Raw genomic sequence first — 19,900 nt, 5'->3', positions numbered from 1 at the left:
GTTGACACATGCTTTTTTTGGTGTCTTTGCAGGTTCCAAAGTGTTCAGAGTAAGTTACTCAACAAGGTTGTTTTCTCTCCATCCCTGAATATAAGGAGGTAGGGTTAGTTCCTTTTGGGGTCATACAGTAGTGAAGTCCTGATGAAAGCCGGGCAATTAGATTTTGCCGGCTGAAACTTGTCAACGGTTGTTGCGGAGTGGTGGGGTTGGTAACTCATTACAGGTTTTCCAAACCACCATCCACTGGTCCAGGTGTGACCACTTTGTATTCTGGACAGGGTACCCACAATTAAAACTATTAGAGGGACTCCCTGGAGCCAGTTTTAAATCACCATTTCTGCACTTATTTTCACTTGTGATCCCCACATTACTTGCCACTTTTGTGTTTTGTCATCCCCCTCCCAATTGCTCCACCTCAAGCGTTGGTCTGCGTGGAGGTGTGTTAGCAGCCCTTTGATGAAGCATGACACAGATCTCTGTGTGTGAGGGCAGTTTTAACACCCTTGTGTGATTCCCCCAGCTCTTTAACCTTTAGCATTCTATATGCACACAGTCCCGCTTCTATGTAGTGGTTTCACAGTCCTAGATGTCCCAGGTCCACCATGAGAAATGTGGATTCAAAATAGTACAAGGCGGGCAGATTATATTCTGTTCCATCTATTGGCATTAAGTGTATTTCAGTGCTGGGTTTTCTGTCCATTCCAGCCTGACTACCTGCACAAAGCAGTGGGCAAGCTCAGGTTGCCTCTTCGGGCATCCGGATACAAAGTAAACAAACATAACTCATAACTCTTACCTCTAGGCCTTATAGAAGAGAAAATACGAGTTATGGATCATAGTACTGCTTTCAGAATAGCTAGGAGAGTGATATGTTACCTGGGTGTGTATTTGAGACTTGCTCTTGGGGTGGTACCAGGCCAACATACCTCCGCTGTGGTGCAAACTGAAAAATGTTTTACTGAAATGGTGAGGTCGATATAGATCATAGGCCGCATAGCAGAAATCAAACGGACCCTAATACTACAATTATTGTATGTCTTTCAAGTGCTACATGATAATATTAATAAGAGTCCAATGGGAGACCTGGAGAAAAGTCTGATTAAAATTTGTGTGGCAAATGAAGGCTCATAAATTATCGAAGATACTGATGGCCCCTAGAGACAACGGTGACAAAGCGTTTCCACATGTGTACAACTACAATTGAGAGATCCAAATGAGAATAGGGTAATGGTCACAGAACATATATGATACTCTGTTTACATGGACAACATAGTAGAGGGTCAATCCCTGTGGATTTTAATGTGGCCTACCAGTAAACATAGACTACAGAACAGCTATTTAAACTGTGATCTCATTAGTACATTGAGTGTGTGGGACTAGATAGCTGTTATGTTGAACATTACAAGATCCCCATTCCCATGGATACATTTCTTACACATCCCAGATTTTACCCGTGCTCCAGCACAACATGTCACCAGAGATAGAGGAAAGGGGATTGTAGGGTGTTATCAGATGAGTCTCGAATGATGACATTTGGATAATTTATTGACTGTAAACAAACCAATACCTGACCAGATTACGAAACGTTTAGATATCAACAAGTGTGCCACTGAGTCCTCCAACCATCAGTTAAGGAACCAGTGCACAGACCTTAACATACAGGGAAAAACATCTAACCACAATTGGCACAAACTGTTGAGCCTCCCCCCCCGCCCCCCAATAAAAATTCCTGACCACATCCCAACAGGATAAATCTTGGAATTAAATGGCCAGATAGACCAGGATCGTATTGGATTTCCATAAGAGAAAGTAGGAGACCTTTATGGAGGGACATCTGCAAAAGTAGCTGGTTTGTCCTGCACAGGTAATCTGCCTTGAAGGTTATCACGGAATTACCTCACCCTGGATAATTCCCATGTTATGTTATGTTATGTTATGTGCAAAGCTACCCAACAAGGGTTTTCCAGTGCCAAGCCTGAAGGAGGAGAAAAGAAAGAAAAAGAAAAAATACAGATGAATAATGAATAATTGGTTGAACAACCAAGTTTTTAAAGTTTGCAAAACTTCATGTATGAAGTTTCCTTACGAAGTGCAATGGAAAGAGAATTCCAGATGAATGGGCCAAGGTAAGCAAACAAACGACCTCCCATTCTTGTAAGTTTAATCCTGGGCACCAAGAATTTTTCCTGAGTAGTCGATCGTAGTAGACGAGAAGGTTGGTAAGGGTGGACTAGGTCTTGCAGGTGTTTATGGACGGACCTAACCTTGATTTTATACATGTAACTCAGGGGTTAGAACTTAACACAGTTTTCAACCTTAAGCCAATGTGGATCTCTCAAGACACTGGAAGTGGGAGATGTTTTAGGAGTCTGGCAAAGCAGCCTGGCAGCAGAGTTTTGTACCTCCTGAGCCTACGTGTAACATCCTTTTTGCCCCCAAATAAAGGATGTTTCTGTAGTCCATTCTAGAGGTCACAAGCGCCTGGACTACTGTCTTTTGAGTAGGGGCCGGGAGCATCCAGATTATTTTTTTCAACCATTTTAAAATGGTGAAACAAGTAGCTGCCACCTTCACTGCCTGCTGCTTCATAGATAGTTTGTCATTGATGATGACTCCCAAATTACGGACGTGATCAGTGGGCTGGGGTAAGGCACCCATTTCACTCGACCAATGCTGTGGACCCCAGAGATTTTTAATTTTACCCAAAATTAGGACTTCAGTTTTTTCGCCATTTAGTTTAGGTAAATTGGCTTGCATCCAGGATGCAATACTACTCGAACCAGTCTGGAGAACTGAAGGCCCGGACATCCTTTCCGTAGAAAGGGAAAAGATGATCTGGGTATCGTCCGCGTAAGAAAAAAGGGACAACCCAGCCTCCTCTGCAATTGTCGCCAAAGGTTTTACATACACATTGAACAGAAGAGGACTTCGGATGGAACCTTGGGGTACCCCATAAGAAGAGGAGAAGGTTTTAGAGGTGGCTCTAGATGAAAAGACTTGGAATGTCTGTTTAGCTAAAAAGGATGAAAGCCAGCCGAGTGCTGAGCCAGAAATGCCGAGAGACTGCAGTGAGTTAATGAGCACAGTATAGGACACCATGTCAAATGCAGCGCTCAAATCGAGCAGTATAAGAGCCACGGTGTTCCCAAAACCCAAACGCTGTCGTAACATTTCTGATACCCCGAGGAGAGTTGTCTAGGTTGAGTAGCCGACTCTAAAGCCATAAAATGTTTCTTGGCTCATTCAATAGTGTAGAGGGAATGGCTTGTCCATTCAAATTTGGTGAAAGTGTCCAAAAATAGAATTGTAATTGAAATACATACCAGCAGCAGTTAAAGACGTAATGGGAATTCTCATCCCAGCACACCCACATCACATATAACCGAATTAAACTTCATGTAGCTTGGATTGGGAAGAAACCCCAATTAGGAACTGAAAGTTGATATATCAATTGCTACGTATAGCTAAATTGACAGTTTCCAGGATACAGAAACAATAAATCAGTCCAACGTAACGCACTTTGTGGCGGACAATCAGGAATACCATGGCGGCATAATGGTAAATAGTACATGTCTCCAAAGAACAAGACAGCTTTCCAAATTGTTGCCACCCAGTGCTGAAATACATGGAGGAGGAACAAAGATGTGACTTGAACTTCCAAAGTAAGAGCCCTAAGAACAATTGACTAAATGAAGGGACTCAGAGTGTGCTTCCCATTCTTTTTACCTACGGGAACATTGGTGTGCATATTATTGTTAATCTTTGATGACCCGGCATGCAAAACTGAAAGTACCATAAAGGAGATGTGAGATGAATAAAAAGTAACCTGCTGTTTGGAGGAAGGCAAAAAGGGGGGTGGTGATTGACAGAGTATCTGAATTAAGCAGAACACTCCTACCCAGTCAAAAGATCAGGGCTTGATCCATCACCGTTTTTTAGCTCACTGCACCATCCCAGTTCAGAACCTGGCTACATGCAAATTAGTCTGTCCCTGGCCCAGTGCATCATGGGAACAGGGCAGACCAAACTACCAAGCCAATTCTTTACTGGAAAGGAAACAAGCTTCCGGGGACCGGTTTCTGGCATTACAGCCGCCTTCGGCCTGGCTTGCTTGAATCCTGATGGTGCAGTGAGCAAGGGACTCACATCTGAGCATACCCTTCCACACTTGTGGTGGCCAAAACAATTCAAAAAGGGGGGTGGTGATGGACAGAGTATCTGAATTAAGCAGATCACTCCTACCCAGTCAAAAGATCAGGGCTTGATCCATCACCATTTTTTAGCTCACTGCACCATCCCAGTTCAGAACCTGGCTACATGCAAATTAGTCTGTCCCTGGCCCAGTGCATCATGGGAACAGGGCAGACCAAACTTCAAAGCCAATTCTTTACTGGAAACGAAACAAGCTTCCGGGGACCGGTTTCTGGCATTACAGCCGTCTTCGGCCCGGCTTGCTTGAATCCTGATGGTGCAGTGAGCAAGGGACTCACATCTGAGCATACCCTTCCACACTTGTGGTGGCCAAAACAATTCAACAAGCATTTACAATGCAATGGTCTCGGCATCATTAAAGGTAGAGCTATTGGCATTGCTCATGACATTTCTTTTTCTTTAAATCATAAATAAATGGCATTGTCATTTACATTGTCAATACACACCACTCTGCACTCAACTGCACTCACCAGCACTGCACTGCACTCACCTGCACTCACCTGCACTGCACTCAACTGCACTCACCTGCACTGCACTGCACTCAACTGCACTCACCTTCACTGCACTCAACTGCCCTCACCTGCACTGCACTCACCTGCACTGCACTGCACTCACCTGCACTGCGCTGCACTCACCTGCACTGCGCTGCACTCACCTGCACTGCACTCACCTGCACTGCACTCACCTGCACTGCACTCACCTGCACTGCACTCACCTGCACTGCACTCACCTGCACTGCACTCACCTGCACTGCACTCACCTGCACTGCACTCACCTGCACTCACTTGCACTGCACTGCACTCACCTGCACTGTACTGCACTCACCTGCACTCACCTGCACTGCACTCACCTGCACTGCACTCACCTGCACTGCACTCACCTGCACTGCACTGCACTCACCTGCACTGCACTGCACTCACCTGCACTGCACTGCACTCACCTGCACTGCACACACCTGCACTGCACTCACCTGCACTGCACTCACCTGCACTGCACTCACCTGCACTGCACTCACCTGCACTGCACTGCACTCACCTGCACTGCACTGCACTCACCTGCACTGCACTGCACTCACCTGCACTGCACTCACCTGCCCTGCACTGCACTCACCTGCACTGCACTCACCTGCACTGCACTCACCTGCACTGCACTGCACTCACCTGCACTGCACTCACCTGCACTGCACGCACTGCACTCGCCTGCACTGCACTCGCCTGCACTGCACTCGCCTGCACTGCACTCACCTGCACTGCACTCACCTGCACTGCACTGCACTCACCTGCACTGCACTCACCTGCACTGCACTCACCTGCACTGCACTCACCTGCACTGCACTCACCTGCACTGCACTGCACTCACCTGCACTGCACTGCACTCACCTGCACTGCACGCACTGCACTCACCTGCACTGCACTCACCTGCACTGCACGCACTGCACTCACCTGCACTGCACTCACCTGCACTGCACTGCACTCACCTGCACTGCACTCACCTGCACTGCACTCACCTGCACTGCACTCACCTGCACTGCACTACACTCACCTGCACTGCACTGCACTCACCTGCACTGCACTCACCTGCACTGCACTCACCTGCACTGCACTCGCCTGCACTGCACTCGCCTGCACTGCACACACCTGCACTGCACACACCTGCACTGCACTCACCTGCACTGCACTCACCTGCACTGCACTCACCTGCACTGCACTCACCTGCACTGCACTCACCTGCACTGACCTGCACTGCACTCACCTGCACTCACCTGCACTGCACTCACCTGCACTGCACTGCACTCACCTGCACTCACCTGCACTGCACTCACCTGCACTGCACTCACCTGCACTGCACTGCACTCACCTGCACTCACCTGCACTGCACTCACCTGGCCTCCACTGCACTGCACTCACCTGCACTGCACTGCACTCACCTGCACTGCACTGCACTCGCATGCACTCCACTGCACTGCACTCCACTGCACTGCACTCCACTGCACTGCACTCGCCTGCACTGCACTGCACTGCACTCACCTGCACTGCACTCACCTGCACTGCACGCACTGCACTCACCTGCACTGCACTCACCTGCACTGCACTCACCTGCACTGCACTACACTCACCTGCACTGCACTCACCTGCACTGCACTCACCTGCACTGCACTGCACTCACCTGCACTGCACTCACCTGCACTGCACTCACCTGCACTGCCCTGCACTGCACTCACCTGCACTGCACTGCACTCCACTGCACTCCACTGCACTCCACTGCACTCCACTGCACTCACCTGCACTCACCTGCACTCACCTGCACTCACCTGCACTCCACTGCACTGCACTCACCTGCACTGCACTGCACTCACCTGCACTGCACTCACCTGCAAAGCACTGCTCTCACCTGCACTGCACTCACCTGCACTGCACTCACCTGCACTGCTCTCACCTGCACTGCTCTCACCTGCACTGCACTCACCTGCACTGCACTCACCTGCACTGCACTGCACTCACCTGCACTGCACTCTGCACTCACTACTCTGCACTCACTACTCTGCACTCACTACTCTGCACTCACTACTCTGCACTCACTACTCTGCACTCACTACTCTGCACTCACTACTCTGCACTCACTACTCTGCACTCTGCACTCACTACTCTGCACTCTGCACTCACTACTCACTACTCTGCACTCACTACTCACTACTCTGCACTCACTACTCTGCACTCACTACTCTGCACTCTGCACTTACCACTCTGCACTCACTACTCACTACTCTGCACTCACTACTCTGCACTCACTACTCTGCACTCACTACTCTGCACTCACTACTCTGCACTCACTACTCTGCACTCACTACTCTGCACTCACTACTCTGCACTCACTACTCTGCACTTACTACTCACTACTCTGCACTCACTACTCTGCACTCACTACTCACTACTCTGCACTCACTACTCTGCACTCACTACTCACTACTCTGCACTCACTACTCACTACTCTGCACTCACTACTCTGCACTCACTACTCACTACTCTGCACTCACTACTCTGCACTCACTACTCTGCACTCACTACTCTGCACTCACTACTCTGCACTCACTACTCACTACTCTGCACTCACTACTCACTACTCTGCACTCACTACTCACTACTCTGCACTCACTACTCTGCACTCACTACTCTGCACTCACTACTCTGCACTCACTACTCTGCACTCACTACTCTGCACTCACTACTCTGCACTCACTACTCACTACTCTGCACTCACTACTCACTACTCTGCACTCACTACTCTGCACTCACTACTCACTACTCTGCACTCACTACTCTGCACTCACTACTCTGCACTCACTACTCTGCACTCACTACTCTGCACTCACTACTCACTACTCTGCACTACTCTGCACTCACTACTCACTACTCTGCACTACTCTGCACTCACTACTCACTACTCTGCACTCACTACTCTGCACTCACTACTCACTACTCTGCACTCACTACTCTGCACTCACTACTCACTACTCTGCACTCACTACTCACTACTCTGCACTCACTACTCTGCACTCACTACTCTGCACTCACTACTCTGCACTCACTACTCTGCACTCACTACTCTGCACTCACTACTCTGCACTCACTACTCTGCACTCACTACTCTGCACTCACTACTCTGCACTCACTACTCTGCACTCACTACTCTGCACTCACTACTCTGCACTCACTACTCTGCACTCACTACTCACTACTCTGCACTCACTACTCTGCACTCACTACTCACTACTCTGCACTCACTACTCTGCACTCACTACTCTGCACTACTCTGCACTCACTACTCGCTACTCTGCACTCACTACTCACTAGTCTGCACTCACTACTCACTAGTCTGCACTCACTACTCTGCACTCACTACTCACTACTCTGCACTCACTACTCTGCGCACTCACTACTCTGCGCACTCACTACTCTGCGCACTCACTACTCTGCGCACTCACTACTCTGCGCACTCACTACTCTGCGCACTCACTACTCTGCGCACTCACTACTCTGCGCACTCACTACTCTGCACACTCTCTGCCCACTCTCTCTGCCCACTCTCTCTGCCCACTCTCTCTGCCCACTCTCTCTGCCCACTCACACTCTGCACTCACACTCTGCACTCACTACTCTGCACTCTGCACACTCACTCTGCACTGTGCACACCACTGATATCATGGAATCTTCCACCACACTTTCTAAAACTCTATAGTCCGAAGCATAATAGGCACAGAACCAAAAGAAGGGTAGACATTGCTTAAAATAATCTTATTGTATTTATGAGAAGCAAAAGCGAGACTGTGAAATGTGCTGAATATCAGTTTGTTACGAATCAACAGAGTGGAGTTAGAGAACCAAGAAATAGTAATTTAGAATCCGGGTTAGAAGGAGTAGTAATCACAAGCTGAGGATCAACGGGCGCGAAACAGCGTGGTGGGCGCGCAGGAGACGCAGCGTGAGCGTGCACATCAGCTGAAGATCGCCGGAGAAGACACTGAGCCTGCCTGCTGCCGTGACTGACCCGCTGCAGAGGGAAAGAGCCCGGTGAGTGGGGGTAGAGGGGGGGGGGGCGGCAGAGAGGGAGTGGGCAGAGAGGGAGGGAGGGTGTGTGTGTGTGTGTGCGTGCGTGTGTCTGTCTGTGTGTGTCTGGTGTGTGCCTGCCTGCCTGCCTTTGTGTGTGCGCGTCCACAGACCCTGGTCGGCTCGTGCACCGCTCTGTACTCCCTTGCGAGCTTACTCGGCGACAATAGTTCTCGTTGCCGAGACCTAAAAAGGGGGGTGGTGATGGACAGAGTATCTGAATTAAGCAGAACACTCCTACCCAGTCAAAAGATCAGGGCTTGATCCATCACCGTTTTTTAGCTCACTGCACCATCCCAGTTCAGAACCTGGCTACATGCAAATTAGTCTGTCCCTGGCCCAGTGCATCATGGGAACAGGGCAGACCAAACTACCAAGCCAATTCTTTACTGGAAAGGAAACAAGCTTCCGGGGACCGGTTTCTGGCATTACAGCCGTATGAGTGTTCTGCTTAATTCAGATGCTCTGTCCATCACCACCCCCTTTTCTGAATCGTTTTGGCCACTATAGGAGTGGAAGGGTATGCTCAGACATGAGTCCCTTGCTCACTGCACCATCAGGATTCAAGCAAGCCGGGCCGAAGACGGCTGCAATGCCAGAAACCGGTCCCCGGAAGCTTGTTTCCTTTCCAGTAAAGAATTGGCTTGGTAGTTTGGTCTGCCCTGTTCCCATGATGCACTGGGCCAGGGACAGACTATTTTGCATGTAGCCAGGTTCTGAACTGGGATGGTGCAGTGAGCTAAAAAACGGTGATGGGTCAAGCCCTGATCTTTTGACTGGGTATGAGTGTTCTGCTTAATTCAGATGCTCTGTCCATCACCACCCCCTTTTCTGAATCGTTTGGAGGAAGGGGCCATGGAAAGGCTTAAAGTTTTTTCCTCCCTATATAACAATATAGTCCTTAGAAGCATTTAGAAGCAGATGAAAATGACCTTGTCTTAATGTATTTTGTTTTTAGAAAAAACAAGTATTCTGGTTTGAATCTGGATTCATGTGCTGCGCATTTTCCTGCCATCTACTAGTTGGGTCCGGACTTGGATCTGTTTTTTTTCTCTCTAGTTTGTCCTGAATGGATGTAGTTGGTGACCATTTGATTCTGCGTCCCTTCTGGAATACCTACACTCACGAAGCTCCATTGCGTGGTTGCATCTTTAGATTTTTTTTATTTTTCCTCTGTTGTTAAGTCTGGATGCAGTGGATGTAACTCCCAGACGAACATTAGAAGAGGAAGGTGTTTTTTGGTTTGGAAAATAGAATTAAAAACGGAGGGAACTGAAGAAAAACATAGGACAGCAAAGAGAATCTCTAAGCCTGGAGAATGCTTTTGGGGCATGGCACACTCTCCATTCTGATTCTGCCAGAACAAGTTTGAGTAGTAGGATAGCCTTAAAGTCTGTCACTTGTGCAATCGTAGGAGGTAAGCCCTCAGAACCGGCCTCACCTCCGATAGGCAGTCAAGAGCACTGGAGTGAGATCTACCCAGGCGCCTTGACGCCCTCTGGGGCTAAGTTGCGCGATACAAATCCTGCTTCATTCATTCATACCCACGAGGGAGAAGCTTTGGGCTGGAAAAGAATGCTCCAGTAGTAGACATTGAAAATAAAGCGTCCAATGTCAAAAGAAGGAAAAGACCTTGTAAGGCCAAAATGGAGCTATTAATACAGAATAAGGTGTCTAATAATTGATTAAAGGGATACATGATCCTTCTGCGCCCCTCAAAGGAAAAAGCAGTCACAGTCAACAACGAAAAACCAAATCTTGAATTACAGGCAAGGCTAGAGCTGTCAGAGGAAAAGCAGGAGAAAACCACAGACTTTGAAGACAACTTGGTAGACACCTACAGTACCAAGCTACAGGAAGGACAAGGAAAATCATATTCCTTCCTGGACACCAAACTGCCCTTGCAGTGAAAGAGCCAGTTCAGCTGATGTTTTTTCATGTGTTAGATAAAAGAAGAGAAAGCCTTCAAAGAACCAGCTACAACAAAGTCTATTACTCGATGCTTTGATAACCAGTATAAACGATGATTCACACAATGAACTCCGCGTGTACATAAGGTGTTCAGTGGCTGCCAACTCCATCATTGTTTCCACAGCTCGAAAATGAGCAATACCAAAATAGGGGGAAATCCATCATCCACAAGGAGAATACAACCGCCAACACCTACATTAAGTCGGATTTGGGAGGCGCAGACCCTGCCAGCAGTGCTCTGCACCAGAACTTTGCTGAAGAAGCATGCCTCACTAATGGTGTCGGGAACATGCCCTTCACTTGAGACGCTTCGGAACTGCAGTAAACTAGTCACTTCAAAGGATGAAGAAGGACAACGATACTGCAAAGTCCATAGCGAACAACAGTAGTGAGGGTAATTCAGGGGAAGAGCTCTCCACAAAGGAGAATAAGGTTGTTGGCTTACCACCAGCAACATCCCATACACATGAACAAACTGAATATCAGGGGACCGTGGAACTCGGAGGGCATGGTGGAAAACATGAATATCCTGGAACTTAGGACGGTGTTTCCAAGACTTTCCAATCTCAAGTCAAAGGGAAGGTGATACAAATGCAAACGGATAATACTACTATCATGCTCAACCTCAACAAGCAGGTGGGGGGAATACAAGATCACACACGCTATCCAGCCTGGCACGGTAGATAAGGATATGGGTGATGCAAAGGAGCATAGTGCTGGAGGTAATCCACCTACCAGTATTGAAGACCACATAGGAAAACCAACTAAGCAGGCAAGCTAAACTTGCAGATTCTTCACTGAATCTAAAATAGGTGTAGAACCCTGCAAGTGGCTATCCCAGAACCAAAAACACTGAGTTTTGCAGCATGGCTCCTGAGGACATATAAAGAATACCAACAACATGAAAGTGTTGATCCAAAAAAATGAAACCAATTAAAAAAATGTTGGGCCTAAGAAAGTAGCCTTCAAACATCACCAGAAGATGCCACAGTTCTAAATTTTGGACGAACACACATGGGAAAAAGGACTCTCCTATACCAATCCAAAGAGTCACCTAGCAGCCATTGTGGCATACAAAGATGCATGATGGGAAGGTTTATTTTTCCAAGCATCAGTGGTCAAAGGGTTTCTGGAGGAAGCAGAAAGACTAGCACATGTTACCAAGCATTGGCATAGCCAATAGGTTTTGCCTTTGGGGCCTTATAAGTGTTTAGCCAGAGCTATTGACTTTGCCAATGTCTTCAAGCTGTGCTGTAGAGAAGTGTGGCTGCTGTGCAGCATGCTGAAAAGTTATAATAAAAAAGTGTCAGAAGCATTTTTGTTACCTTATATATGACCAAGAAGGCATTAAGTACAACTGAACGACCATATTAAAAAAAGTATTTACAATAAAAAATGTCCTCCGTTTTCTTTTGTTCTTGCAATACTGGCAACTTATTTCTGCCTATTCCAATGGTTGTTTGTTAAAGCTTTTTTTTGAGGGGGCATAAACAAACAGAGGGTGAAGGTTGGGAACTAGTACCTGAATTATAACACTAGCAGCGGCCAGACGCTAGGGGAGACTCAACAGATGCCAGATTCTGAGAGCAGGCTGAGGTGGTGCTGAGTGATGCTTAGGTGGTGGTAGTGGTGGTGGTGGTTGTGACTGGTGTGGAGACAATGCTGAATGATACTCCGGTATTGTTGAGTGATGATGATGTTGTGGTGTACTAGGGCAAAGGCGATGCCGAGTGATGCTGCGGTGGCGCCGAGTGATGCTGCGGTGGCGCCGAGTGATGCTGCGGTGGCTGGCGCTGACAGATGCTGCGGTGGTGTTAAGTGATGATGTGGTGGTAGCTTTTACCACTAAATATTACAATCCAGACACTCCAACTTGTAACTGATCCTGATCCTATTACCAACCCTAAACCCTGGCAGTCACGCTGAAATTGTGAACAAAATTGTGCTGATAAATGACACTATTAAATGGAGTTTCATCACAGGACTTAAACACTGAAGGCTGAAATGCTGACATGCCCAACAAAACTTGCAGAGACTGTTGTTATCAATTTGTACATAGTGCCGCGAGGCCACTCACTAGCTAGGGTACACTGGGGCATGGTACTTTTACATTACAGAGATTGTGGTGGGCATGTTAACCGTTTTGAGCTATTTTTTTTTTTTTATGCACTTGCAATGCATCACAAAATATAGCAAACACCCTATAACAAAACCCGCTAGAACCAGAAAGTGTAGCTCCTAGCAAAAAATATTACATTTGTGGGACGCCCCAATTTGGAGCCTATCCTCTTCCTGTTAGCGACACTACACCCTGCCACCCGCCTTGGCGCCTGCTCCACGGAAAGAGTGTCAATATGCTAATCAAACAGTGGGGCATAGTACTTTCAAATAACACAAACTGCTGTGGGCACATTAACCCTGTGAGCTATCTTTCCTTGTGCGCCTGCAATGCATCACGGAAGGTAGCAAAGACTTCAGAAGGAAACCTGCAATAATTACTAACTGTAGCTTTTACCACTAAATATTACAATCCAGACGCTCCAACTTTGAGCATCTGGATTGTAATATTTAGTACATGCCATGTACATAGTGCCATGAGGCCAGTCGATTACATCCGGCCAACCGCGCTGAAATGATAAACAACGTTTGCATCACGGGACTGAAACACTGAAGGAGTAGCAGCTTGTACCTGTATGTGGCGATACTTTATATTTAAGCCGCTTGCTGAGACAATGCATGTGCTTCATTTTACACTTTCCATCTCATGCCACAAAATCCCACACTCAGCATGTGCACGAGACTCCTTCTGAGCCTGCAAACAGTACCCACCTGTGTGAGGTACATGGAATTCGGCCTGGATGTAGACAGTGCTTGAAATGGAAAAAATAAACAAGCATTGGAAATGCAATAGGTCTCGCAGCATTAGAGTTAGTGCTTTTAGAATTGTTTATGGGTTTTTTTGTAAATCTTTAGCATTTTTGTTTCCTGTAGCCAATGCTAAAGAATTAAAAAAAAAAAAACATAAACATTTCTAAAAGCTCTAACTCAAATGCTCCGAGACCTATTCCACAGGGTGAGGGGTTGAGGGTGAGTGAGGGTGAGTGAGGGTGGGTGAGGGTGAGTGAGGGTGAGGGGTTGAGGGTGAGTGAGAGTGAGGGTGAGGGTGAGTGTGAGTGAGGGTGAGTGAGGGTGAGTGAGGGTGAGGGTGAGTGAGGGTGAGGGGTTGATGTTGAGGGTGAGGGGTTGAGGGTGAGTGAGGGTGAGTGAGGGGTTGAGGGTGAGTGAGGGTGAGGGTGAGTGAGGGTGAGGGGTTGAGGGTGAGTGAGGGGTTGAGGGTGAGTGAGGGTGAGGGGTTGAGGGTGAGTGAGGGTCAGGGGTTGAGGGTGCATTCTCCATCTAAATAGTACAGGCCATAAACACATCACCATACCCTCCCGCAGCATGTTCATTTGGCTAAGTACATCATTACTCCCTTCTTCAGGATGGTATTGGGGGTTAAAAACATGACGTAAACGGCAGGATTGTACAGGGGTAAAGAAGATCACTGTGCCCCCTGTGAATTTTGCAAGGGGTTACATTAGTTTAATACATTTTTAAACGTTCCACAGAACAGTGCTATGGTGCAAGTTAAGCACATCACCTTCATCTGCAGGAATGTACACAGATGGCCATGCGGCTGCAGCGCAGAGTATACTGCCACTTATGTAGCCTACATATCCTGTGCATGGGCTGAAGAGAAGCTGGTGCAAGATCACAGGGCCACCGTGAGGTGTGGGGGGGGGTCTGCACTGAAACATGAGTTTTATCTAAGCACATACTGAAGTGCTTTTCGTGTGCTATACATGTGACATACCATGATAATAATTGTGAGCCAATTAAATGTTACTAATGACATCTGCTAATAACTATATGTACAAGGGTAGTAGTGCAATTGTGAATTGAATGGTGTGAGCACGACACATTCTAACTAACCATCTTGTAAGAGGCCCATGTAATGAGATATTTCATTTCACTCATGCGATTTAACCTCGTGCTTAGAATCACCCTGGCAGGAACCCGACGTGCACTTCCGCAAAGAAGAATACGCTATTTAAACGGCTTTGAGGGACAGACATGGCATCCCCGGAAACTCCCAGTGTCCCTCGCTGCACTCAGTAACGATAATAAACAGCACTGCGCACTCTGGGCATCTGCATACATCACATGCGTGTATATTAGTGAGTATGTAGTGTTTGTGTACACACAGATTTCTTTTAAATAAATACAGTGGTGGCAGACTAGCAAATAGTTGCCAGAATCAAGGCTGAGCACACAGTATTTGTAAGGATGACGGTAAATACGGTTGATAAAGTCTCTGGGGCGCCCACCTCAAGCAGAGGAAGCTACAGCGACGTGACTTAGTTCAGGGTTTCTTATGTGCAGATATGCGCGGGGGCCTCCCGGACTCCCTGCTCGCCGCGGCCCTCAGGTATGTGCCCCCCTCTTCCCGGGAGAGGAGGCGTGGGGGTAGTGAGAGTAGGGGACAGTCAAGAGTTTCACTCGCACCACTCGACCGAGGCAGTAACCTCTTCCCCATGTATATAGAGATAACCGTCTATTGAGTGAGTAACCACGCCTTACCTTAAGGATCTAAAGATGAAAACAAGACGGAGGGAAGAGAGGGGAGGGGGGAGGAGAAATGCGACACGGAGGGGAGGGGGCGGAGCGGGTACAATAAACAAGACGGAGGGAAGAGAGGGGAGGGGGGAGGAGAAGTGCGACAGGGGAAATGCGAGACGGCGGGAAGGGGAGGGGGCGGAGCGGGTACAATAAACAAGACGGAGGGAAGAGAGGGGAGGGGGGAGGAGAAGTGCGACAGGGGAAATGCGAGACGGCGGGGAGGGGGCGGAGCGGGTAAACAAAGACGGACGTGCACGCGCTTTTAAGCTCAATGCGCATGCGCATTGAGCTTAAAAGTCACGGGCACTGCAAGGAATCGCCACGATTCCTTGCAGTGTGGATAAAGAGCGGATAAGTCCCAATACTCTCGCCTTGCTCGATGCGCATGCGCATCGACAGGCGAGACCTAAAAACAAGCACACGAGTGGTGCGCACTTGCCATACCGAGACATCTGTTTTGCATTATCACGCACACATCGGTGCACGATAATGGAAAACAGATGTGGCCCATGCGGGTAACCGCAAGCAATAGGCTGTGGGCGTAGCAAAGGCGGGACATGCGCCCGCGTTTGCCGAATTGCGTGCTGTTTTTCTTAAAAGACGCACGCAAAGCCCAATAGCCTATGAAAACCAAAAACACACGCACAAGCGTGTGGTGAGCTTTCTGAAGCACCTACAAGAAGTCTCGCCAGAGCAGCTCATGCGCACTGCTACAGGCTCGACCTAAAAACTGATAACCTAGAAGCCATAGCATCTCTGTGCAGAGTGAACAAGCTGCAGACACAAACAGTTCAGGAACCATAAATTCAAATCCACAAGGACAGGATAGTAATGAGAACTGCCCCTAACTTCCTGTGCATGTTCGTATCATATTTACATGCCTACCAAGCATACATAGACAGTGGAAGAAGGAAGCAATGAAAATGTGAGTGATGCTTAAACGGTAAGTTACATAATCCCGGCAATCATTAGTTGAGACTTTTACCTCAGTAGACGCTAGCCAAATTGGCTAGGGTGCTGTTCAGAGCCAAGTTGATAGTAACATATCAGATCTAAGACTATAGCCTTTGCCTCCAGGAACTTTAAAGAGCCATGTTGGACCTGTCATCCTTAGAACAGTCTTCCTCCAAACTTTTAGCCTGCTGCCTCCTTTTTTTGCTGTATCTTTTCTTTGGCCTTAGGACTCTAGCACTGGTTAGTAGTGGTTAAGTACTCAAAGTACACGTGCTTCGCTCCTAAAGATGGTGACCTTGGTTTAACTCAATTGACCTGTTTAGTTCACTTGTAAGTCCCTTGTAAAGTGGTATCCCATATACCCAGAGCATGTCCTCTAGATCCTACGAGTAGGCTTGCAGCACTGATTGTGCCACCGACACAAGTAACCTTTCAAACCTGTCTCAGGCCTGTGTGTGCAATTTACTGCCACTTCAACTTTGCATTTAAAACCACTTGCCAAACCTTAAGCTCTCCCTTTATTACGCATAGGTCACCCTAAGGTAGGCAGCCCGAAAAATCCACTCGCCCAGTCGCATTGTCGAGCCAGATTAAATTATGGAGAGCTATTTTTAGGGACTACTCACCCTTTCTGGCAGGCTGAAAATCATCTATCTTCTGTGGAAGACAATCTGAATTTTGACCTCTGTCTCTGAAAGTTGAGCAAATGTGACCAGATTACTAGATTTAAAAGCATCTTTATTGCTCACAAAGTGAAAGAGCAATAGAGCAATAATGATGGCTTTAAATCTTGATTTCTTGTCACTTTTGTGGCTTTCAGAGACAGAGGTCAAAAGTCAGTTTGCCTTTCTACATTTATTTTTCTGTGACTGAAGTTAGAGGACTTTGAAAAGTGAACTGTGTTAGGAACTGTGTAAAGCATGTGAAATAAAAGGCTGTAAGATGTCAGGCGTTGTTCTAATACAACACTGAAATAGCTAAGTGAACTGTTCAAACAGTTCAAGAATATTTAATTAGTTCTGAAGATATATTTGTTTAATTCTAAAGTGAAAAAAATATTTTTATAGGCTCAAAACAATTGAAAACACTTTACTTGGTGATGTGCAAATTTTAAATATTTTTACTGAAACCCAATTTCCAAACATTGTGCTCGTTAATATTCATGAGGCAGGTCGTAATTTACGACCTATTGGGAATGGCCTGCAAGTACTGGGATGTTGGCCAGCTGAGTACAGCAGAGCCCCATGTTGGTGTTTGATTTTTCAAGAAATTTACATCTAACATAGGCCACCCACAATATTTTGACGACCCTACCACCCTGTATCCTGTGTCTAGGAAAGATCTTAAATGGACTTGTTTGCACTTTTTGGAGAAAAATAAAAATATCGCAGAAAAGACAAAATCTACAGTTCAAGTGCATCAACTTACCCTGACTTCTTTTAATATGCAGCCTTATATTAGGGTTGTTACAGTGGATTATGATAGATTTCTGTTAGTGCTTTTTAGATTAGGTAATATTCATAGAACAATTAGTTTCCTTGAACTGAACGATTGGTCGAGACAGTTAAGTAAATGCCCGTGTGATGATATATCTTCCCAGACAACCCTGCATGTTCTTCTATAGGCTTTATTCTGTTCAAACTTCATTACTTGGGCTTAGACAATGTCCTCCTACGCTACTGGCCGTACAATTAGAAAATGAACTAGTTATAGTTTCTTTTACTGTATTCTTAAAAAAAAATGTACATGTAGAACATCCATCATGATGTGAAATTTCCTGGTGCATGTCTAAGAGATCAGTCTTATTTTTCATGTGATTGTGTTATGATTGTATCTTCATAATTTAAAACCAATATGAGTTTTATGATGTGTTCTCATTGTGCTTTTAGGATTATTTAAAACAAGTAATCGAATAAAGCTTGATTGAGTTGTTTTTTTCAATAAAGGAATTTTTTTTTTAAATGCAGTCCGTTTTCCTTAAAGGAAATGGGATGAGTTATGAAAAAAAATGAATTTTTTTATTTTTCAAGGGCAATCAGTGGTCCCAGGCACCACTGCCTGCTCTTAAAAATCTTTTTATGCCCATTCACAAAGGGGAATGGGTCCCCTTGGGACCACTTCCTGTTTGCGAGTGGCTTACCACCTACTTGAAGTAGGAGGCAAACTTCAAGCATTTTGCGACCAAAAGAATGGTACATACCATTCTGACTCGCTATTAGGAAGGGACTCACTTGACACGCCCCTTCCTAATAGCGAGCCGCAAACACTATTTTGCAAGTCACCATTTGCAAAATAGGGTTTGTACATACCATAACCCTTTTTTTGCAGGCGCAAACAGGCCAATTTTCATTTGTAACCGCAAAAAAACGGTTGTAGATCTGGGCCCAAAAGGCAAGCCGGGGATCATGTGTACCCTATACATGGGCTTGATTCTTGTTATACTTGGAGCAAACATTTAGACTAGTTAATAAATGTTTTTTTGTACAGCAGAAATAGTGAACTTGCATATTTGAAGGTGCTCTCTTATGTGTTCAAAAAGAAAAAGGCGGCTCCATATGGCAAAATATTTGCCTAGGATCACACAATTTGAGATCAGTTCATGGTTCAAGTACATTACAGTTAGGTCGATTAGATTATTAAAGGTACTAGACCTGCGGGTCTAGTGAAATGTTATGATTTTTCGAGCCTTGGTAGGCCCAAGGTAGCCTTAAAGGCAGGGTGCTGTGTAACGAAAAGGTAGGGAATGTACATGTAAGTTTTATATGTCCTGGAAAAAACGGCTAATTTTGTTTTTCACTACAGTGAGACCTACTCCTCTCATAAACTAGCATTGGGAATTCCTTAAAACCCTTTTGAGCTGTAATTCCTGATCAAAAAGGATTCTGATAGCTCTTCCTGGGCAGGAAGAGAGAGGAGGAGCTGACACTTACACCTGAATAGGCAGTATCTTGTTAGCCACACAAGGGCTGATTACCCCCTACTTATAGTTTGGAGCCAGGGCTGAGATGAAAGGGGGACCTGTGCACTTCAAAGGCCTGCTGTGAAATCAGCCGAACTTCAAAGGCACAGCTGGGTATAAATACTAGGTCTGACACCCTAAAAGCAGACACTTCTGTAACTACAACTGCACTTTGTCAGAAGGACTGCTGTGCTGCTTAAAGTACTTATCTTTGCACTGCTGACTTGGAAGATCTGCTTTTCTCTTTTGTTGCCCTGCTGCTCTCTGACATTGCTGCAGAGGAGCTCAACTCTGCCTTTTCTCCATGTGTGCTCCCAGGGCTTGTTGGCTTGCCTCATATTGCGTGAGACTCAGGGATATCAAAGTCTCTACCTGGCTCACTGGAATGGACCTAGAAACTTACATTACGGACATAGACGCATCTCCTGTGTGCGAGTAGCCAGATTTTGAGGAGACTGTTGTACAAGGCAAAAACCACTGTATTTGTGAAAGCTGGTATATTTGGGATCATAATGAAGGGTGAAGTAGCATATCCCACATG

The 19,900-nt window shown here is 46.5% G+C and overlaps 1 protein-coding gene across 1 annotated transcript in view; it reads left to right on the top strand.

Annotated features, from left to right (window-relative positions):
- The window catches only part of LOC144823336 (oligoribonuclease, mitochondrial-like), a 247,683-nt gene that overhangs the window by 93,591 nt on the left and 134,192 nt on the right, over nucleotides 1–19,900 (top strand). The window lies entirely within an intron of this gene.

This window comes from Lissotriton helveticus, chromosome 3_1 (assembly GCF_964261635.1).
Source record: "Lissotriton helveticus chromosome 3_1, aLisHel1.1, whole genome shotgun sequence".
NCBI lineage: Eukaryota > Metazoa > Chordata > Amphibia > Caudata > Salamandridae > Lissotriton > Lissotriton helveticus.
The sequence above is the reverse complement of the archived record's forward strand: the minus strand, read 5'-3'. Positions and strand labels throughout refer to the sequence as shown.